This window comes from Corvus moneduloides, chromosome 22 (assembly GCF_009650955.1).
Source record: "Corvus moneduloides isolate bCorMon1 chromosome 22, bCorMon1.pri, whole genome shotgun sequence".
Taxonomy (NCBI): Eukaryota; Metazoa; Chordata; class Aves; order Passeriformes; family Corvidae; genus Corvus; species Corvus moneduloides.
In genome coordinates this window covers 936,606-958,273 of record NC_045497.1, presented here as the reverse complement: position 1 = coordinate 958,273, position 21,668 = coordinate 936,606, and the positions used below count along the sequence as shown (strand labels likewise).

General features: G+C 44.9%; 1 protein-coding gene across 4 annotated transcripts in view; it reads right to left on the bottom strand.

Moving 5' to 3' along the window:
- The window catches only part of RERE (arginine-glutamic acid dipeptide repeats), a 177,630-nt gene that overhangs the window by 121,221 nt on the left and 34,741 nt on the right, over nucleotides 1-21,668 (bottom strand). Inside the window, exon 1 of one of the 4 annotated variants that reach the window (XM_032131834.1) lies at nucleotides 17,274-17,292. The exons of the other annotated variants lie outside the window; for them this stretch is intronic. The gene's annotated coding sequence lies outside the window, so the exon portion shown is untranslated. Of the gene's footprint in view, nucleotides 1-17,273; nucleotides 17,293-21,668 lie in introns of those variants that run through there. 4 annotated transcript variants of the gene reach the window in all.

Below are 21,668 nucleotides of genomic sequence, written 5' to 3'. Positions count from 1 at the left end.
CTACACGAATCTCAGACCTCAATATTCCTGTCCCTGTCGACTGCTCCTCGCAGCAGAGGGAACAGCAAAAGAGACAAATTGCTTTTGCTGCTGCAATTGAGGCTGTGCCTGGGACCTCTCAGGCATTTCCTGAATGAACCCATCAGCCAGGTAGGAAATGATGCTGTTTTCTTTGCTCCTCAGAGCAGCTGCCATCGCTCTGATAACTCACAGGGGGATCCGATGAGACTCCAGTGGAGAACACCACAATGAACCTGTCAACTGCCAGGGAAGTTGCAGGGAATGGTGATAGCAAGAGCCTCCAGGGATTCAATAAGAAAGGTCTTAAATTTCCAGAGGTGAGGGATTCCCCAGCAGCAAAGCTCAGGGTTTTTTCTATTGCTGTTCATACAAAGATCAGTGAAACGATCACACCCCTCTTCTGGCACAGCCAACTGCAGCACAAGCACCTTCCTTTGTGGCAAGTGCAAAATGTCCACTTTTTTTTTTTCTTTAAATCGTTTCCAATTTTAAAAAATCCCCATCAGTCACCACAATATTTCATTATTGGGGAAAGAGCAGGTTTGAAACCTGGCCAGCTACAGGGCTTTTCCTTGAAGCCTCAGGGTGAAAAGCTAAGAAGGTGCCAACCACCCCACACCTCTAAACATAAAGGAAAAACGATTTTAAAGTTCCTGTCTTAACGACAAACAAAAACGTTGATTAGTGACTGACAGATAATGCATCCATATTTATTTTACCTACATCTGAAACATTTTGAGCTCCACCTCAGTATTATCTGGGTCTAGAGGAGCCAGAGCTGTGCAAACAATTCTGAGAAAGCCACGATTCCAGTGCAGGCTGCTCCTTGCTCAACTTTAATTTGAAAGTAAAGCTCAAGTGAACCATTTTACACCACTGGAGTCCGTCCTGAGGTCGACACCACATCAAACCCAGTGACCTCCAGGTGCCTGGTGGGTAAAGCACTCTACGAAAGTCCCACCCCACATCACCTCCCCTGGCCCTGCTTTGCCATTTCCATCCTGCCAGGAGAAGCCTCCAAACACCAGGGGTGACACTGTGGTGGCAACACTGCTGGACCCCAGTTCTGCCCATGAGCAACCAGGGAGCAGCCCTGCAGCACCCACCAGAACTGCCCACAGAGCTGCAGGGTTACGTCCTTGCTGTTCCCTCAGATGAGATTCAAAGTACTTCAGTGTTTTTATTACAAGTCCAATTATTGTGCAGATTTTTTTTCCCTGGGTTTCTTTTCTTTGCACAACACAGTTCTGCATAGAGGAATAGCAGTGAATAAACAAACGACCATGTTCAGATTATTTCGTTTACTGGAGGGCTGTGCAAGAATCTGTGTGTACCACACTTTGCTCAGTCTGTTCATCTGTGAAATTTCCACTCAAACAGCCACTTTCCTCCCAGCTCCCATTTCAGGGGATCCCATAAAAAGTAATTTTCATAGCCATTGCTTTCTTACATAAATATATCACATTTCCAAGACTATTTCACTCCAAATACTCAGTTTCAAAGATTTTCAGGATTAAACCAACATCACCATGAAGCACTGACTACTTCTGTCTAAGAATACAGCAGCTCCATAACCTTCAGAGTAGCTGTAACAGGAAAAGAACACATCTCACACATTCTTTCTTCACCCACCAACCACCCTGGAACAGGAAGATGCTGCAAACTCAACGTGTTGCCTGATCGCTCTTTACCAAGATGTGAGCACTGTGAAAACTCATCTGCTGACTCAACACCACTCACCAGTTACAGCTGCTGAGTGGGCTCAGCACTTTGTGCCACTCTCTGTGTAATTATGAATGAGCATGGAACCCAAAAAACCACCACCCCAGAAACTACAGAAGCACTGTGAGCCTTTTTTTCTGCTCCCTGAAGTAAACTGGGCTAGCACGTCACGTGTGCAGCAATCCCACAGATGTTCAACTCGGGATTAGGGCAGCAGAGGCAAATGCACTGAAACTCTGGGGTGGGTTTTGGCAAGCTCTGTGCCTTGGGTTTTCCAGTCATTTTTCACTGGCAGTTGCTCATTCTCTCTGTACCAAACCCCACCAAAGCAGCTGCTTCTGTCATTCTGCTAAAGCAAAGACATTCAGGTTACAGCCCCACAGGCTGAAGGGCATTAACTGCCTCTGATACTGGTTTACTGCTCCTTCCACAGGGAATTCATCTCAGGAAGAAGTCATTTAAGCTGAAAGGGGAACAATCACTTTGCAATGGTCGAGTGTGGCATACAAAGGAGTGGCAGAATAGCCCCCATCCATTATTTGCTCAATGCAAGTTGAAAAACCCAGGAAAAATGATAACTTCACTGCAATCACACTCTAAGACATTTCTGTTGTTATTTTTTAACTAGAGCCCCAGGATATGGCCATTTCTCCAAGTAAGTTTATTATGTCCACTCTAGGATAACTTTCTTTATCTCCACCCACTCTGCTATCAGACTTGCAAAGTCTTTTTTATCTTAAATTGTTTAGAGATCAAACACGAGCCAAAAACGTGTTTGCAGAGTTACTCACTAAAGTCTCCTGTTCTCTGCTTTATAGCAGAAAACGCAGATACTGACAACTTCCCATCGTATCCAACTGCTGGTGTTCCTGTTAAAATGCTCAGGTCTCCAGTGATGAAGAAACTGAGGAAACGAGAATCTCCCACCAGGATTTTGGAGAAATCCAGCAGGCATGATTTAACCTTTAACTTCATCTAATAATCTGAAGTGCAGAAGTTCATAATCATTATTTTCAATTGATTGTTACCCCATATTGACCTGGTTCAGGGTGGTTTTTTTCCCCCCAGCATTTTAAACCTAGTTTAAATTAAAGTTTCAACCTTTTTTACAGCCACAAAACCCTTCTCACACTCCAAACCCAGCCTGGAGAGGAGGATATTGCTACTCCAAGTTACCTGTTCCACACAGTTATTTCAGCTGTACACCTGGAAACCCCTGTCAGAGCAAAAGGCACATACAGCACCTCTCTGCACATTAAGTACTTAAACCTCTTAACCAGAATTAAAGAGTCAGGTTTTAAAGATAATGTGAAAGCAAGTCCACCAGAAATGCTACGAGACTGTAACAGGAAGGCATCTAAGAATGCAGGGCAACTAAAAATATGGAGAAGAGCTCCTTTCTCTTATTTAAGCTAGACAGATAAATCTTTTAACAAGATTTGTTTGGTCATGTGTTACCAGTCTTAATAAACACAACAGGACCATTCTTCTGTAAGCTTTTAGTCTCATATTGCCAGATAAAAAGGCACTGTTTTCAGCAAATGCCAGATTAAAGGAACTATGTGCTGCCACTGCTAGAGTTCCTGACATGGAGCTTTCCTGATTTTGATGTCAAGGAAGAATTTTAACTCAGTTTAAGTGCAAGGGATTAAAACTCAGAAAAAAAGGAAAAGAGAAAACAGCCCATAAAGGTTTCCCCGTATATTTATAAGGTTTTAAGAGCTGCTTTAAGAAAAGCTTCATTTGTGAAAAATAACACCAGTAAGTCAAACATGAAGGAAAGGAAATCTCAGCTGCCACAGAGAGAATGAAGAGCTGAACTCCAGGAATCCAAGAGCTGTGCTCAAACCCTCACACGCCTGCTCCAAGCAGGGGAGTTTCCACACAGCCCACACTCCCTGCGATCCCAGGTCCACGATAAAGCTCATTAACTGCAGGGGAGCCACACACCTTTAACCTTCAGCTTTCAGAAAAGACTGGGAACATCTGTTATCAACTTTCTCCCACATTCTTTCCCTATTGCCTGTTTGCCATGGAAAATAAGAGCTGCAGATATTCAGAGGGACCAAGTATTTTAAGAGCTCATGCAGGACATCCCTCAGAATATTCCCCACTCCCAGGGTCCATTCATCATCTCAAACTGCCAGGCACTGTGCTCATGGCAACACACACCCAGCAGCTGCAGACTGAGGGCAAAGTCAGTGAGAGATCAGCAGAGGAGGGGCGAAATACGAAAAGAAAAGGGAAAAAAGGATACAGCAAGTGTTTTGCCCCATTACTCTTGGACAGTATTTCACTGTTGGGGTGAGATTTTACTAAAGACACTCACCTCAACTTTGAAAATCCAGATCCTGCTGGGTTTACCAACAGAATTGCCCAACCAACCACCACACACAGAGCCAGAACACAGATCTCTCCCTGCCACTAGTACACAGACACACAGAGAACTTTTTCCTCACAACATTAATGCCCCAGTCAGCAAAAATGCTAATTTTCCTCCTCTGTTCTGTGCCAGTCCTGCTGGCGGCCAGTGGGTGCTGAAGGGGCCCCACTGCCTATTCTTGAATGCTCAGGGGACAAGTGTGAGACCCTCCTGGAAGAAGATTTGCTGGAAGTTTTAAAAAGCTCTTAGGAGTCTCTCCAGTGATTTATGTGCCTCTTATCAGTTGTCTTCTTTATCTCCTTCCCTGGCGTTTCGAGTTTACAACACAAACACAGCCCTGGAACACTGTGGCTGGCAGTGGTCACTGTGAGTTACATTTTTACAGCCCACAGCCCTTGTAAGCCCTCTAAGTACACGAAATTAAAGTGTGTTTGTTCCTTTTGAACTGCTCTGTGCCAATCACCCCCAGTGGATCCAGGGCAGGGGGAAGAGGAAGCCCCAGACAGGCCCTGGCTCCATCAGCCCCTCCGAGCTGGGAGGTCACGAGTCCAGGCAGACAATTCAAGGTGTTTCCCATGACAGACAGTGACCTTTTCTTCCCCCCTGCTATTTACCCAACTTGACCTGAGCAAAGCAAACAGCAGATCTCACATTTCTGAGCCAGATTGCAGCTCCCAGCCGGGCAGTGCCCCTGCACATTCCACCCACGCCGACGCAGCCTGGCCAGGGATGCTGTGGCATCGCTCCGAAATCCGGGCACACGAGCCATGCAGGCTGACAGCTCAGCTAAGATCATAAATCCCTCTCTTCAACACAACCTCGATGCCACACAACTCAAAGGAACGGGGGAAGAGCTGCAAAGCAAGATTTCACAAGGCCAAAACATCCCTGCATTTATCAAGAGGAAAGTGACAGGTTATTTGGCTGGGAGTCACATTTTCAAGAGGAAATTGCCAGGGAAATCAGGCAATCATGAGGATCTTTAAGGATTGGCATGGTAAGGACCCAAGACAGCAAAGTAACATCTCCCTTTGTGTTCTTCTAATGGGCACAGGGAGGACAAGGAGAACAACTTTCTATTTGTGAGAGGTCAGAAGTTCAGTAAGGGCTATACAAGAGTCAGCTTTGACCACAGAGCAGACTGAAGGACTGGGGATAAGATTTGGAGTGAACATATCAGGTCCTACCTCCTCCAGAAACGGATGGGCAATTTATGCACCCCGTTCACAACAGTGATGTGAGAACACCTGCTTTTAGACAGTTTTACACACAGGCTCCCACAAAAGTCATGTCATTCCAAATAAGCCACATTTTCTCCCCACACTAGTTCAAGAGCAGCAACATAAAATCAATACAGTCTCAGAAAGTTTCTGCACCACTAAAATTAGCAGATAAATTAGCTACACTTCCTATTTTATTACAGTTTGGCGAGGAAGGTAGGAAAGAGCAGGGGCTGCCTGCACACTCACTGTGACAGGGCTGCTGCTCTGGTCACCACCTGAACTGTTCAGCCCTCATTTACCTCACTGTGATACACAGAACACTGAGGGCAGCCTCTCCCAAATCCCATCACACTCCCCAAGCACCTTCAGGGCTGGGTGGTTTGGTGGGGTGATCTCAGAAGCAGAGAGCAACCAAGCTGCAGAGCCAGGAGTGGAGTACAGCCCTTCAGATCCCAGCCCACTGCACCCATCCGTGCCATTAAGGGGATGCTCAGAGCTCCTCTTGTCATTCCAAAAGCTGCTTTAATGGCCTCTGTAGTCATAACACATGGGAGCAAACAGACAATAAATATGAAGCCATGTATTTACCCTTCTCTGAAGTCATTCAGGCTTAATGTAAATGATTACCACAATATAGGGCTGAGTAATGTAAAGCAGTCATCCCACCACACCATTAAAAAACAGAACTTTAAAAAATGACCATATAATGTAGGATAACTCCCTCCTATAATGTAGGATAACTCCCCTGTTAGGGGAGAACAGGCCCACAGGACCTGCAGAAGCTGCTGTTAAAACAAGAACAATTATCTGGGGAACCTGAAGTAATTTGGAGCCACAAAAACATCTGCATTATGAGGCTGCTTAACAGCATTTAAAACAGAAAATAAAGATTTTTTTTAAAGTTGAACAAAAACTTGTTGTTATACACAGCAGTTTATTTTGAACAGATAGACAGACTTTGGGAAGCAAAAAGGATAAACCCTGAAAGCATGCATATGGATTTCTTAACTGGCAAGCCTGTGGCAAAAAAAGAGAAGTCTGTAGTATTTTTACAAAAATAGGTGAAATAAAACCATTCCAAAGTGCTGTAAATTCAGACCTGGGAAATACCAACAAAGAAATCAAAGCATAAAGAGAAATTCCTGGCACACAGTAACAGCCGAGCTAATGGTAACAGGAAAGAATCCTCGCATGGAACAGAACCACATGTCCCTCTTACAACAGCCCTGGTTTTATGGGATGCCTGACTATCAAAGTTACCAGTACACCACATCCCTGTGCCTGTCTCTAGGTCACTTATTTTAAGACAAAAATGAATCCTGCACAATACTGAACACGTTCATTTGTGCATGTTTATAGAACAAGCCCATTGCTGCTTTGCAGGCACCTGTAACTAATCTCAAACTCTCAACTAATTCCAGTTTCCATTCTAAATTTTATTTTGGTGCTTCCATCTCTGGAACACATCTACAAATATCTACCAAACTGTCCCTCCCTGTGTGTATTTAGCTGTGCTCTTCTCCACTGGATGTTTCATTTTTAAATGGCTGAACACTCCGCTGTCCCCTCGCAAGCCTTTCATCCTCCAGAAAGCTTCAAACTATAGTTATTTAAATCACCCAAAAGAGAAGTAGATCAGGTTATTTTTGGAAAACCCCTTTGAGCAGGAAAGGCAAAACCTCTGGTCTTCAGCCACATGAGCTGTTTTATTTAACTCCAGACACAGTTGTGCATCTGAGCTTCTCAAAAGGGAGGAGTAACTGCAGGGGGGGCTCCCACCATGAGCTGCCTGACCAGACATTCCCAGGGAAACGTGCCTATAATTAAAGCAATTTCTCTCTAAAGAAAGCAGCATCCCGAGATTTAGAGACTATCTGTAAGACTAACTAAAGCTGTGCCACTTAAGTGCTCCATAAAATTCCGTAACAGTGGAAACAAAGAAATCCTGCTCTTTCAGTCAAAGGGTGGAGGATGGTGCAAGGTTATCAGGATGAGCAAGAGATATTTAAGAGGACACTTTTTCTTGTCCACTGTTTTAAAACACTTTATGCATAAGCATGAAGACAGATGATATTTCTGTCTGGAGAAACTGCCTTTAATTTCAGACATTGGTCTCATTTTCTCTGAGGAGCAGCTTATTTCGGTTAATGACAGAGCAGACGTCAGAGTTTCCTTCCCTCCAACCTCCTGCCCGGCACAGCAGCGCTGTTGTAATCAGGAGATTAAGTGTGCTTATTCATGTGTGAAATGCAGGCCTGAGCCCTGTCTCACATTAGAGCCTGGCTGCAGCCTATTCCTCATCAGCTCAGAATGCTCAACAACTGAGATGGATTCAATTACACCTCACTTCCTTTATTGCACTCGCAGAAAACACTAATAAATACTCAGTATTTAAAGTAGTAAAACCTCGCTAGTGCAAGCGTGACCTTTGATCTTTAATCTCCGCCTGCACGAGCAGGTTCTGCCACGAGGCAGCAGGAAAATGATTTGAAAAGCAAACAGACACAATCCTGTGCAAGAAAGAATAAGCACAGAGTTGTGAGATGTACTGCTTAAAAATAAGTTTGCCTACAGCAGTCCCACGCAGCAGCTCGTTATCCCTCTGGGTTCTTGCTGAAGAGCTCCAAACACGTGTTAAAAGGTATTTGCAAAGAGGGTCTGTGTTTCAAGGGATCATATGAGCTCTTGCATGACCTTAAGTGAGAGAAACCAAAGCTGTCAATGTCAGCCTTCAACTTCCAACATATTTTCACCCCAGAACTGCATCTCGGTGTCCCTCACACATCCCCCTGCCCGAAGTGAACTTCCCAAAGAGCCCCCACACTGCCCACTTCCCAAACTCCACAGATGCCACATTTCTCAGTGGCTCAAGGGCCATCCAATGACTTCTCACGGCACAAAAGCTTCCACAGGCTTTTTCCCTTAAGTCTGGTTCACTCTTCTGGAAGTCAGAGAGGTTCCTTTAAAAAACAGACAACTGAAAAAGTCCCCCATGCTGCTGCTGCTCCTGGGCAACAACCAGTTGAGTTCCTGAGTAGATTTCAAGCACTATTTTTTTTAAAAAAGGACCAGTCTCAGCTCTCACACATGGGGTGCTCCAACCCTATAATATTATGTTCAAACAGCAATCTTTCTGCTACAGGAATGACCCCATCAGTGCCCAGCTGCCCACTGCTAATGAGCCCAATTGAACAAGGGACTTCACCACTGGCTGCATCTTCCATGAGAAGAGGAAAAAAATATTAAGAAATGCTCCAAGTGATTAATCTGCTTCTAATCTACACCAAGAGGAAATACTTTAACACTGCACAAAATAACTTCTGGCTTTGGTCATGCTTCAGACATTAATATAATTTCTACTCACAGGGCTCTCAGCAGAGGCTCTGAACTCGTGTGTGACTCAGGCAGGATCTGCTGTGGCAGCATGAGCTGGATCCCTGTATTTAGGTCTGATCTTGTAAGCTGCAGAGAACAAGGCTGCAGAGTAAGACCTTAAGCCATTAAGCACAGAATAACCAATGCAAATAACCACTAAGCTACACATGAAATGTGGTGGCCTCGTTCACACTGTGGTACCACCACAGCTCATCACTTGCCACCAGCAGAAACCAGGACACGGCAGAGGTACTGTGGGCAGCAGTTTGGGTTTGTGGCCTTGTATGCACGAAATAAAATTGAAAAAAAAACCTTCCCCAGCTTTCATAACGACATGCTAGTACTCCATGACATGCAAATGAAGATCACACTTCCAAATGGAGGTTGTTTTCCTGAAATGAAGCAATATGAACCTCCTGACTCTACTTTCAAGGTGAAGCTTTAAGGCTAGACACCAATAACAGCTCTGAAACAACATTAAATATTTAATAAAGCAGCTTGCAGTCTATAGTGGACGAGACACCAGACTAGGCAGAGCACCATAAACTGTTCAGAGCAGTGTTTGATCCACTCTGACCAAGCAAAGTCTTTTAAGACCTTCTTTATTCCCACAATAACAAACTGGGGTTACCGTATCTCCTTGTTCTTTCAAATGAAAACCTGTGATCCCTCAGCAACCAAAGACAGCAAAACAAATTACATGATTTATTAGGGATCTGATGCACTGAAGTTTTCCTTGTGAAAGCTCAGCTTTGAAGACTCTTGACTGTGAAGTTTCCATCATTTACTGCACGTGAGCATTCAGCAGCTGAACAAGCAGGAGTGAGAAGGATGTCCTGTCACGCAGTGTTTTCCTGAAACACTAACCTAATCAGGAGCTGACTTAAGAGCTACTTTCAAAATACTACACAAGAAAATTCACTAGGTGCCAGTTGCCCAAGCAACTGGGACCTAATTAAATCTACCCAGCACTTGAGGGATTAGGCTGTTTTCTCCTCCAGTCCTCCAGCCTCTCCCCTGAGATAACACACACAGCTATGCTGAGATTTATTACTTGCTGACTGCTTCTCACATATGCTGATCTGGCCTTTGAATCAGAATGAACTTTGCTGGAAGTGACATTTAAAAACTGTTTTCAAAGTTATGTACTATTTTTTATTCAAAATATGAAATAAAAAGTTACGTAGAGCATTTTAGTATCTAATGGTATTGATAAGACCAAGAAAAAAGAAACTCTTAGAAGGGTATTTCTCAAGCTCTCAGCCCAACAGCCAAGTGAGAAACTTTTCATTATTTCCCACTAGTGCTGTGTGTATTATTTCTTTGTCCATTGCTTCCCAGACAGCGATAACTCCACACATGCTGCTCGGAGTTTAAAAAAAAAAACCTCCCACAAACGAACAGCCTTTTTGGAGAGGGGACAAAAAAATCCCCACCAAACCAAAACCTCCAGAAAACAACACATCAAAGCAAAGCAAAAACCCCAAACAAAGCAAAAACCACAGCAAGAGTTCTAAGAAAAAAATCCCAATATAAATCTAGGCAAAAAAAACCCCCTAACATAACCACTACCTTCCTCACACATTATGCTTCAAAACAAAAATAAATTGAAGTTGTCACGAGCACCGTTTAGGCTGAAAGAGGCAGGAAAAGTTTCAACTCTCTCCTAAAGATAACCATGAGGAAGTTTTTATTATTCATCATCTCTTGGACTAAAGCACTTGTTTATCTGCCCAAGCAGAACAGTTAGAACACTTTAAACTTCCATGGAAGGGCTCTGCTGTGAGAGCCACAGCAACTCCACACTGCACATCCCAGAGTGGGTTCCACAGAGTGGATAAAGCCCTCAGAATTTTATTAACAAACACACAGTACTTATAATTCATCCCCAACAACTCTCTACACTCACACAGAGCTGAGATGTGCACTGAGAAAAGATTTCCCTGTCAGGAACTCTGTCATGCTCCTGAAACCCTAAACCACTGTGAGCTCCCCCACGAGTGAACAGAACAAGAGTTATATTTACCTTTGGCATCTCAGATGCCACAGAAAGTCCTCAGAAGAGAAGAACCCAGCCAAAAGCATGGATTCAATCAAGCTTTGTGCCAAAATAGAACTTTATACTGCAGTGTTTGTTAAAAAAAGCCGAACCCTAAAGTTCAGCACGTACATGTTTAGCTGCATTCCCATTTACATTGCTGACTCCTTGCTTTTAAAAACCCACGAGAACTGCTTTTACCAGTTCCATGGAGGTTGTACATCTTCCTGGAGCAAACTACAGCCTCTGGCTCCCAGGTACCAGCGGACAAACCTGACATGACACACGAGGTTCCCACCCTCGCTATCACCCCATGGTGCCTGTGACCAGGCCATGCTGCTAAATCCCAGTGCAACTACCAATCCCAAGGTAAATCAGGCCCAGTTTGACTTAAAGTCACAGCTCTACTTATCTTTTACACTACTGTAGTCACAAACGACAATAATTCAAATCACAGCTCTCATTTTTGCACAAGGACTAAAACTCAGGTTTTTTAATGTTAAAAACTTCCCGGGAGCATTTGATCTCATGGTACTCGAGTCAAAACCAGAACATCATGACTGGTTGTTGCAAACAGCACCTTTGCTTAGGCAAGGGCAGCACAGGAACACCCCACCAGAGATGAAGGTGCGAGAGCCCTGCTCAGCTGCAGCTCCTCCATCCCTTCATGGAAGAATCCCTCCAGTCTGACCCAGAACACACCTTCATTCCCCCAGTGATACGTTCCAGCGTGGAGAGAGCAGACCCAAGGTGAAACACTGCCAAGATCTGAAAAACCTCACCAAAACCCCACACAAACAGATGGCATCATTTGGGTTTTAAATGCTGCTTAGCATTTCCAGCTGCAAGTGGCAAATATCGAACATGCTCTGAATATGCAAACGATGAGATCAACACAAAAGGGGACAATGCAATTTCTGGTAAAGACAGGCAGCCAGAATGTTCAAACAGACTGCACCCCATTTTCATACACCAGTCATAATTACTTTATTGCACTGGGAAAGGGCAATTGCTTTCCCAACAATCTCATAACCTTGGGCTGCTCTTAACTCTTTAATATCTCTTTTAACTACAAGCCTGGACTGGGGTTCCAACTTTAAGCCAGTTACAGCAGTCTGATATTAAACACACAGGGAAGATGAGTCTGCCTCACATACTCTCACACATCAGCACACAAGACACCAAAGAGCATTCAATTATTAAGCAGGAACTGCCATACATATATAAAAAAATCCATTCCCAGCTCTAATCTCAAAGGAATAGCTTTATTACCAGGAAATGGAAACCTGATTTTTGGCTTCTTTGTTAGATTTCAATAGGAAACGGAGCAAAATACAGTGTGTTTTGACTGCTTGGAAGAATAAATTCTGTAGGGATCTGTTACTATGTCAAACTCTGAAAAAAAAGTCCCCAACCTTAAGTGCTTGAATTGTATTGACTCATATTATGGCTCAGTCATTTCCACACTGTCTCGTGATTTCACTGCTCACTGGGGCTGCTTGTGCTCATCAGCACTGAGCAAATCCAGGAAACCTCACAACAGCAGAGACCACAAACAACTGAGTTCCCAGGTTCAATTTGTGCTTGGGTTAAAACACCTGCTCTGAGCAAGAACAGAAACACAGTGAACTTCCCACAGTCACAGGATGTAACACCTTGGTCCTGGCACAGGTAAATGTTGGATCTGTGCACTGATCAGATTAGGATGCTGAAACCTCCTCCACAAAGAACCTAAAGCCACTTCATTTTGCAGTGTTAGAACGTTTTATTGCCTTTATTTTACTAACTAGATGAACCTGTATGGAGACTAAACTGTGCCAGATCTATGGATTAAAGTATCAAATGCAATGGCAAAACTCTGCATTTTCTCCAGTTCCCAGCAATGCCCAAAATCAGGCCCTGATCTTCCCAAACAACATCAGCACACAAAACCTGACCAGAACGTTCAAACTACAAAGCAGTTTAAACTTTAAGCATCTAAACAGAATAAAAGGTTATCAGACTGCAGATGCTGCTGGAACACTGACTGCCTCTTAACAAAATTTCAGTTTTATTTCAAAAAACAAGTAATTTTGATCTCCACAAATAAGCAAATTCACAAAGGAAACACTGCCAAAACAAAGGCATTTTTTCTTGCTAGTCTCAAGAAAATTCAAATCAACACTTAAGACAAAATATATTGCATGTACAAAACTGGTGTTACAGAAGCAGCAATTATCTATACCAAATTTGGTTGCTTTCAGTAAAAGGTTTACCTATCACAGCTTTTTGCAGTCAGTTCATTTTTAAAAAGGGAAAAATAAGGAATTAAAAACCTGCAAGTATCAAACTTTTAGGCCCCAATACCAACACTTTCCAGGTTTATTTCACACTATATTGTCATCTTATGAAAATGAAAGTGCCATCCATTTTCACAGACTAATTAAACCAAGTTTCTTTTCAAAATTTGCCATTCCTTCCCAAGAGAAGAGCACAGCTACATCGTTAATGCTGAATTTACAGCCTCCACTACTTCTTTACTTTTGCTAACATTAGAAAAAGCCTGAATTCCAAATGCACCAATTACACAAAACAACATAGTGAAAAAATCTACACATCACAATCAAACACTGTCTCTTCCAGTAGTAAAACATTTATCCAATTACCAAGCCCTTTTCTTGGCTAAACTTGACACAAATGTTTCCTAAGGAAGGCCAGCCTGTTTTAATCATTTACATTTTTCAACACTATTTGTTCTCACTTTGTATCCAAAGGTCAGAACTCAAAGCACTACCCCAGGCAAACTTTGGAATAACTACTATTTTTGTCCACTCTTCTGGAAAGAGTTTCACTTCTGCTAAGAAAGCTGAAGTATAAAAACCAAATTTCCCTCTGATTCGTTTCAAGATGCCTGACAGTATTTCTCATTAAGTTATCTGAGAGTGTTTTCTCTATGGGTCCTCTTTATTATTTAACTGGGAGTGTTACGTCATTACAGGCTTTTCCAGTCTTTAGTAATAGAGAAATTTGTCCTGTGTTCTGAAATACTGGAGAATCAGCCAAACAAGGAGCAAGGCTAAGCAAGGTCCAGTCGACACGAGTCTGAACCATGCCAGCTGCGATTCCAGCTGCCCTGACACAGCCCTCCGTCCCCAAATGCCCCTTCTTGACATGGTTTTATACATATTAATAAAGATCTGCACGTTAGTGGCTGGTGCTTGCTCCAGGTAAAGGCCTTCCCACTGCACTGAGTGCTCCCATGCACAGCACACGCAGCTCAGGGCTGCAGCAGGATCAGAAACTGCAGGAGCCTCCCCTCCCACACCAGGTCAGCCTATTCCTACAGCAACCCTGCACACAAGGGTGAAAACCTTCCCCTCACACCATCGCCTGCCGGTATTAGACACTCCCATCAGAGCACCGGGGCGCCTTCCAGGACACTGCAGTGCTTTAGAAACCACTTCTCATGCTGTTTACCTTTAAAACACAGACTAGAACTACTCAGTGCTCTCGTGTGTCATTTACTGAGTCTGGCATCTTAAATACACAAGGTTCAAATGAAAATAAAAGTTATTCTAAAGCAGGAATAGCTATCTTGGCCAAAACATTACAGCTCACAAGAACTAATAAAACTGATCTGCAGCTTGTTGACCCAGTCCCACGAGTGAGCCACCCCCAGGAAAGCAGTCAGAGCTACTCTGTAGCCTCCAGACAGCTGAAGGTACAGAGCACTGCCTCAAGCACCGCAGGCTGCATGGAATTCCTGCCCCCAATGCCTAGAAAATGCTGCTGGTCCTGTCCAACTCTGACTCTCAGCGATGGAGCCAAGTCCCCAACAAGTCACACCCCTGAGAGCCAACTCTCAGCTCAGCTCCTGAACTGCTTTTGTTTCCTGCCTGGTGCATCCCTGTACAGCAGAATCAGAACTTGTTTAAGTGACTGTGCCTGGCTGGGAGCAGCAGCAGCAGCTCAAACCCCAGTTCCAGGCAGGGTTTGCACGCTCTGGGGTAGCAGTGGCCGCTGAGCAGAGGGACACAGCCAACAGCTGGGGACTCCAACAGCTCCAGCCAGCACCTTCTAGCCCACCCATCTGTCAGAGCCCAGCCCAGTGCTCCAAAGACACAGCCTTCATTTGAAAATCACTTGGCCAAAACAGCATTTCATGACAACCTCAACGCCCTGTACCTATTTCTGCACCCTGCCTTCGCAGCTGCTTTTTTTACTGGTTCTCAGGTGAAATATCCTGTCAGCCACAGATATCAACAAGTTACAAAAATGCTGCTCTGCACTGTTTTACAAACTAAACAGTGTGCCCCTTCTAATCCAACATACACCGTTATCAGCACGACCTCTCAGTACCTCCTGAAGAAGTCCCAGAACAAGGAACAGTTAACATATGCACACTGACCTAACACTCAGAGCCGGCTCTATAAAGCTATACAGCCGTTAAAGAATTAAAAAATTAGAAACCAACAGGTTACTTCTGGCTGTTCTGAAGCAAAACAATAGGTGGCATAAACCCCCCTCCACCCAAAGACAAGGAGGTTTAGGATTAGTTCAGTGATAAACAGCTTATTTCCTTCCCCACACACAAAAATCAAACGCAGGCTCTCGGGCAGGGAGCTGTTAACCACTCACATCAGGAGACAAAAGCCTCATCTTTGTCACCTTTACACAAACAAAAATAAGCAAAAGAGGATTTGAGAGGCACATCAAGGGATTCTCTACAACCTGTAGTAAAATTGCAAAGACAGGCGATGCGTTCTGACAGAACAGCTGTACACATCATTATGTTAATTAAAATTAAGTCTCATCTACTTAGCATACAAGCAATTCACTGAACCTTAGTGACAAAAGGAAAGAACCATTTCCTCAAAGGGACATAATCACACACAACTGGAACAAGTTGTCTGCTTTACACTGAAGGCCACAGCAGAAAGGAGATAGAAAAGTATTCAAGAAACAGTCCTGGCTATTTTAAGCAAAACAAAGCACTATCAACTCTAAAACACACACAAAGGAAGTGGTCGGATAGATTACGTCAGCCGTTGCCTCAATTCATAAATTCTAACCACAAAACAAGACAAATTCTGAACTGCCTCTCTCTGGAATCCTGTTTAAAGCCAATACACGCAGTTTAGGTCTTAAAATACGCTCTCGAACAACACTCGCTGATGCATCACTTTCAAACAGCAACCGGGGGGTGAAAAAAAATTGTGTAATCCAAGTCAATTCTATCCTGCTGCCAGATCAAATAACATTTCGAGAAGTGCCTGCCAAGCACCCAGCCTGCCAGAGCACAACGAGCACTCAAGTGCTCGGGACTCAAAACCACCTTTCACTGGTCCCAGAGATCTTTATAAAATAGTTTAAACACTACTAAATTACAGGGTTGGAAAAACAAATAAAAGCTTTTAAATGCTGCTCCTACACCATTCTCAACTTGCTGTCAGGCATCTCAGACGTCTGTCTTGTGATAGTCACTGGGCACAAGGATTCAAAAACGCCACTGCCTGTAAGAACAAAAACTGAGAAAAATGTGGAGTCGGTTGCACGTCTGGAACTAATTGCCTGCAGATTAACGGCTTTACATTGCAACAGTGCTGTCTGTAGGGTCTGAAATCCAGCTGACTTTAAACTGAGTTCCCAGAAGAAACGTATCTGTGGAGCATCTGAAACTACACTTCGCTAGGTTTCTATTCTCCACTTCCGTCTACTTCAGGCCCAACATTAATGTTAAGTTTAAAACAGCAAAGAAAGAAATTAAGTGGCCTTGTCACCCGCCATTTCCACTCCCCGACAATTAAAGCAGCCCCATATGGCTGTAAGGAGCCATCCAGCCACACAATGCCCCGTGCACGGCAAAGCCACATGGACTCAGACCAGCTTAAAACCAATTGCAAAACAAAGCAGAGCTGGTTTCTTCCTCAGGAAACAAAGTGGCCGAGCAGGTCTCCTGTCACTATCTTAAAACACCATTAAACACCGTTAAAAAAGTTACACCACACACTGTCCCAATTAGTACTTCAAAGGCATTCCATTGTACCAAGCGTAATGAGAAAGTACTTTCTTCCAGGATAAGGAAAATGCAATCCTTATCTCCTTATCTCATTTGCTTTTAAAAAAGAGAATTAAACACAGCAGTCCGGTTACTCGAACTGTTTATATTTAGAACAGGAAGGTAAAGCATTTGTTATGGAAAAAAAAAAACCCCGTGCAGCCTTTAGAGCGTTCTGAACTTCCCAGGACAGTAACAACCTACCCACGCCTCACCTACCAAGTCGATCCAACTTTTTCTGAAAAAAAAAAAAAAAACAACAAAAAAAAGCCTGGAGTAACCCAGAGCGGAAAAGAGAATTAAGTCAAGCCTTTCCTCCATCCAGGCAGTTATCGTTGGCCAGGTAACAATTAGTCAACTTGAAGAGCAGCCTTAATTCTCCTCGTGGGAATACAACTTGTAAGGCACCGAGTCACCCAATCCATCGGCTGCGGGCCCCGCTCCGGACCCCCGGCGGGCACGGGGGGCACTCACCGCGGCTCCGGCTGCGGGCGAGCCCCGAGCCCCGAGCCCCTGCCCCGCTCCGGCCCCGCACAGCCGCGGCCCGGCGCTGCCGGCGGCGGAGCCCGGCGGGAGGAGCAGCGGCAGGAGGAGGAGGGCTCCGGGAAGGGCAGGCACGGAGGAAGCGGGGCCGGGAGGCGCAGCCGGTGAACAAAAGGAGGCCCCTCCGCCGCCGCCGAGCAGCTGCGCCCGGAGCGGAGCGTCCCGGGCCCGCCGCCCCCCGCCCCGCCCGGCCCCACGCACCGGCACCGGGCCGCTCCTGCGGCGGGGGCGGCTCGGCACCGGGGGCGGCTCGGCACCGGCACCCGCCGCGGCCCCGCTCCGCCTCCTCGCTCGGCCCCGCCGGAACCGGGAGCCCCGTGATTGATGGCAGCGCTTGAAGAGCGTGGTCAGCGAGAAAATGCATCTGCGAGCGGCGGAGCGCGGAGGCGAAGCATCCCCCGGGCGCCCGGCGCTCCCAGCCCGCGGTGCAGCACGAATATCAATGCACGGCCCCTCGCCACCGAGCATAACACAGGGGGTGGGGAAATGCAGATAAATCGGGGGCCGGAGGAGCCCTCCACGCGCGGCATTCAGCGCCGGCATGGGCGAGGAAGGGATGCCTGGCCAGGGCCACGTTCAGAGACCCTTTGCACAGGGATTTGGCTGCAGCGCATTCAATTAGTGAGCCATTTTGTTCAAAATCTTTCCTACGACGCCTTCCTTCCCCCCATTAGAGGCAGAAATTCATCTGCTCAGCCAAACATGTTCCTTTTAATTGTATGTAATTGGCTTTTTTTAAAAGAATGAATATTTATCTTACTGTGCATCTCCACGCAAACCTGTAACTCATCTCCCAATGGCTTGTGTTGTTCCTCAACACCACAACCATGACCTTTCAGTTGTTAGTGCCGACTTAATTTTAGAGCAAAGCTCTGCTATTTCCCTTGCAGAATAACATGCAAAACAAGTCATCTATGTAATCCATTACCTCGGGGCAACGCACACTTTATCCCTGCCAAGCAAATCCATTTCCTAGCCGTACAGTAATATTTTACCTATAAAATAAATATGGGAGTACACCACCTCAGAGCTGGTTTTACAAAGCCAAGTTAAAAAAAAAAAAAAATTCGAAAAAAATGATAATCATTAAGGTTCACAGACCCGGTTAATTAGAGCAACACCCTCAAGTACTGCCTGCCAACTTCATCCTTCCAGAGGCTGCTAATTATTTGTAGTTGTGTATCTTCCCCCTATTTATCCAAACACATTTATACCACTTTCATACTAGAGCCCAGGAGTCCTTCAGGAGACAAAGATCCAAGTTTGAAATTTATTCTGTACTTTCTAGAAATAGCTTCCTAAAACCACCCACCCAGGCGAAGCAGCTGATTAATTCCAACACGCCCTTGCCGCGTCGCGGGACTGCTGTGATCAATACAAACTGAGGGTGGTGTAGGCACGAGCTGCACTCCTGCAATATTCATCGTACAACAGCTCCTGAACTGGAGCCTGTCTTCACCAGACCTGGTGCAAAACAAGCTTTGTAACCAAGTAGCCGTGTGATAGCTCCAAACCTGCCAGAGCTGAAACTCAATCCTCAAGTCAGCACAAAACAACCACATCGTGTTTATCCTCACTCCTCAATTTTCTAATCAAATGTGGCCCAACACCTGGCAGATCATAGAAGGGAACTGACTGCTCCAGAGTGTATTTAAATCAGCGTTTACTCCTAATGACTTCCAAAAGAGCTTTCCAGCAGGAAGTTAATTCAGGCCAGGTTTCATCATTTGAAAAACACCCTGTTTGATGGTTCTCGTTCAAAAACACCTTATCCCTTTAGGGCAGGTGACCCAGCCAGCTTGGATCACAAATCCCTAAAGTCAGTATATATTGGAAAAACGCACTCAGATAATAATAACAACTTTAAAACGCATGGATTTTTTTGTATCCCATCAGGATGAAAGTTGTTCAAACAGTGCAGAGCACAGCATCTGGCAGCCTGAGCACAGCAACAGAACTGGAGACTATTCTTGAATCTCAGACACCGTCTTGCAAATCCAACACAAACCAACTTCCGAATTCAGCAGTGTGGGAGATGGCAGAGAAATCATCTCAAGTCCCATCTGTTTGTATACAGCATACTGGAGATCCTTGAATGAGCAGAACAGCCACAGCACTCAATCACTGACATCAGAGACAACTCAACTTTCACTAATTGGCTTTCCTAGGAGATATGGAGATCTGCCCCCATTTCAGAGACTAAAATGAAAAACATGCACAGAGTACAGCCTCAAGCTCCATTTTGCAATAGGGACTTTTTATCTTGTCTTTTGAAAATGGACTATAAAAGATATTTTCCTGGTCATGAAATACACCTTTACTAGTCACAGCATTATAAACCTTACAACAGCATTTCTTTTAGTATCCCTTCTGAAAGCTGGATATCTGAAAAAGGGAGGGAAATGCCAGTTACACATTCACAAAGCCCATCAAGACTAGGCAAAATCTTTGTTCACATGGGTCAGGAAAATACACTGGAAAGAGGAGACCTTGAGTGGAGATTCCCTGAATGGACAGGGTTGGAACCACTGCCCAGAGACCTCTCACTCTCAGAGAGCTCTTTGTGGTGTTTGGTCCAGCGTGCATCAGTCCTCTGGTGTTGCACAATGAAATAAAGCTCGACTCCTCCGCCTGCAAAATCCATCCCAGCTTTCTTGGCAGGCTCCATTTATCAAAACAAGCCTGTCATGTCGAGTACCATTAACAGATAATGAACTGAGACAAGGGATGCAGTTACAAGCAAAGCACTCCGCATGCTACAGGCCTGAGCACACAGCCAAGGGAGCTGATATTTACTATAAACATCATAATTAAATAGAACACCTAGCTGAAGAAACATTAAGGTCGTGACAATAAACAACAGAAGCTGGAAATCTGAAGAAATACGGCTTTGACTTGCTGTCAGTAATTCCTGACACTGCTCAAAGGCATGTGCACATCCACCCCTGCACACCTTCTCTTCTCGCAGCTAAAATCTGGGAAGCACCTGTTAACTTGCAGTTTTCGGCTTTCAGCGCTTCCCCTGAATCCTGTAACACTTTGTATCCTGTACCCACGCACTTCAGCTCATGAAAGATTGAGCACTGAGAAGTGACAGACAGCGTATCTTCAAAGGGCTGGAAAATGTGCTGCTTTCGAGACACACGACTCATAACAAACGCGAATAATTCATAACTTCGCATGAGTCCGACCCTATTGGAAGAATATTAAACACAGACACACAAATCTGAGAAATATTAAATAAAGATGTAATCCCTCCAAGACACAAGACCTATCAATCAGCAGCATTCCCCACTTCTGACAGCATTAGCCATTGAGCACACATAAACATTTCACCTGCTGGAAAAACCGCTCCAAAGGAGCAATTCCGGCTCTCCCAGGTATCCACACACTTGGAACACAAACTAACCGTAAACAGGCTTAATGAGATTATACAGATTAAATGGGTACATTAAGTTGTTTTTTCAAGAGACACTCACGACCAAGAGGTGCCACAAACACTTGGAAGCAGCTCTCTCTGACTCTGAGTTCACCCATCCAAGTCAGCTTTTAAAGCAGGTTGGAGAACACTGGCGGCTCGCACGGATTGAACACAAAGAAGCCTTAAACTCCTTTTAAGAACACGTGGAGATGTGAACATGACAAGTGTTTCCTAAAAGCCAATCCAACACAACTTCCCAGCTTCGGGAAGCAGTGAGTCTAACACACCAACCCCCTGCTAAGCTGAACCTATTTTTAAAAGGGGACTTAACACTGTCTTCAGAGCTCCATGGAAATCAAGCTCTCCCCTCGGATCTGGCCTTGCACAAGGGGAAAGAGGAAGGGAGTAGGTTCATGGAGAACAAACTAACAGCTTAATATTGTCCCAACACTGTTTTCCTTGCGTGTCAGCAATTGCAGCGCTCGTCACAAGTTTCCCTGTCTCTGTCAGTGTGTGCAATCCCAGCCAAAACCCCGGCGGTACCTCCAGTAAAACAAAAACCTGACCAGAGGCAGCTTAAACTGAAAGTGAGCTGGAGAACTCCAAGGGGCCAGCAGCCACCTGGAGATCTCTCAGCAGAGGAGAGGAAGCACTGGCCGGGCTGTCAGCAGGAAAGGTCACCTCCCACTGCTGCCAGCAGCAGCGCTGAGTGTCTGTAACCCAGTTCTGACTGTTTGCACTCGGACATCAAAGCACCCCAGCTCTATCTGAACACAAAACCTTTGGTCAGGCGAGAGGTGAGGCTCTGTTCCTGTGCACATCATGCGCTGTTTTCTTGGCACAAACACAGCGAGAGGAACTGATACCCAGCTCTTGACAAGACAGTTACTGCTGTCTACACACAA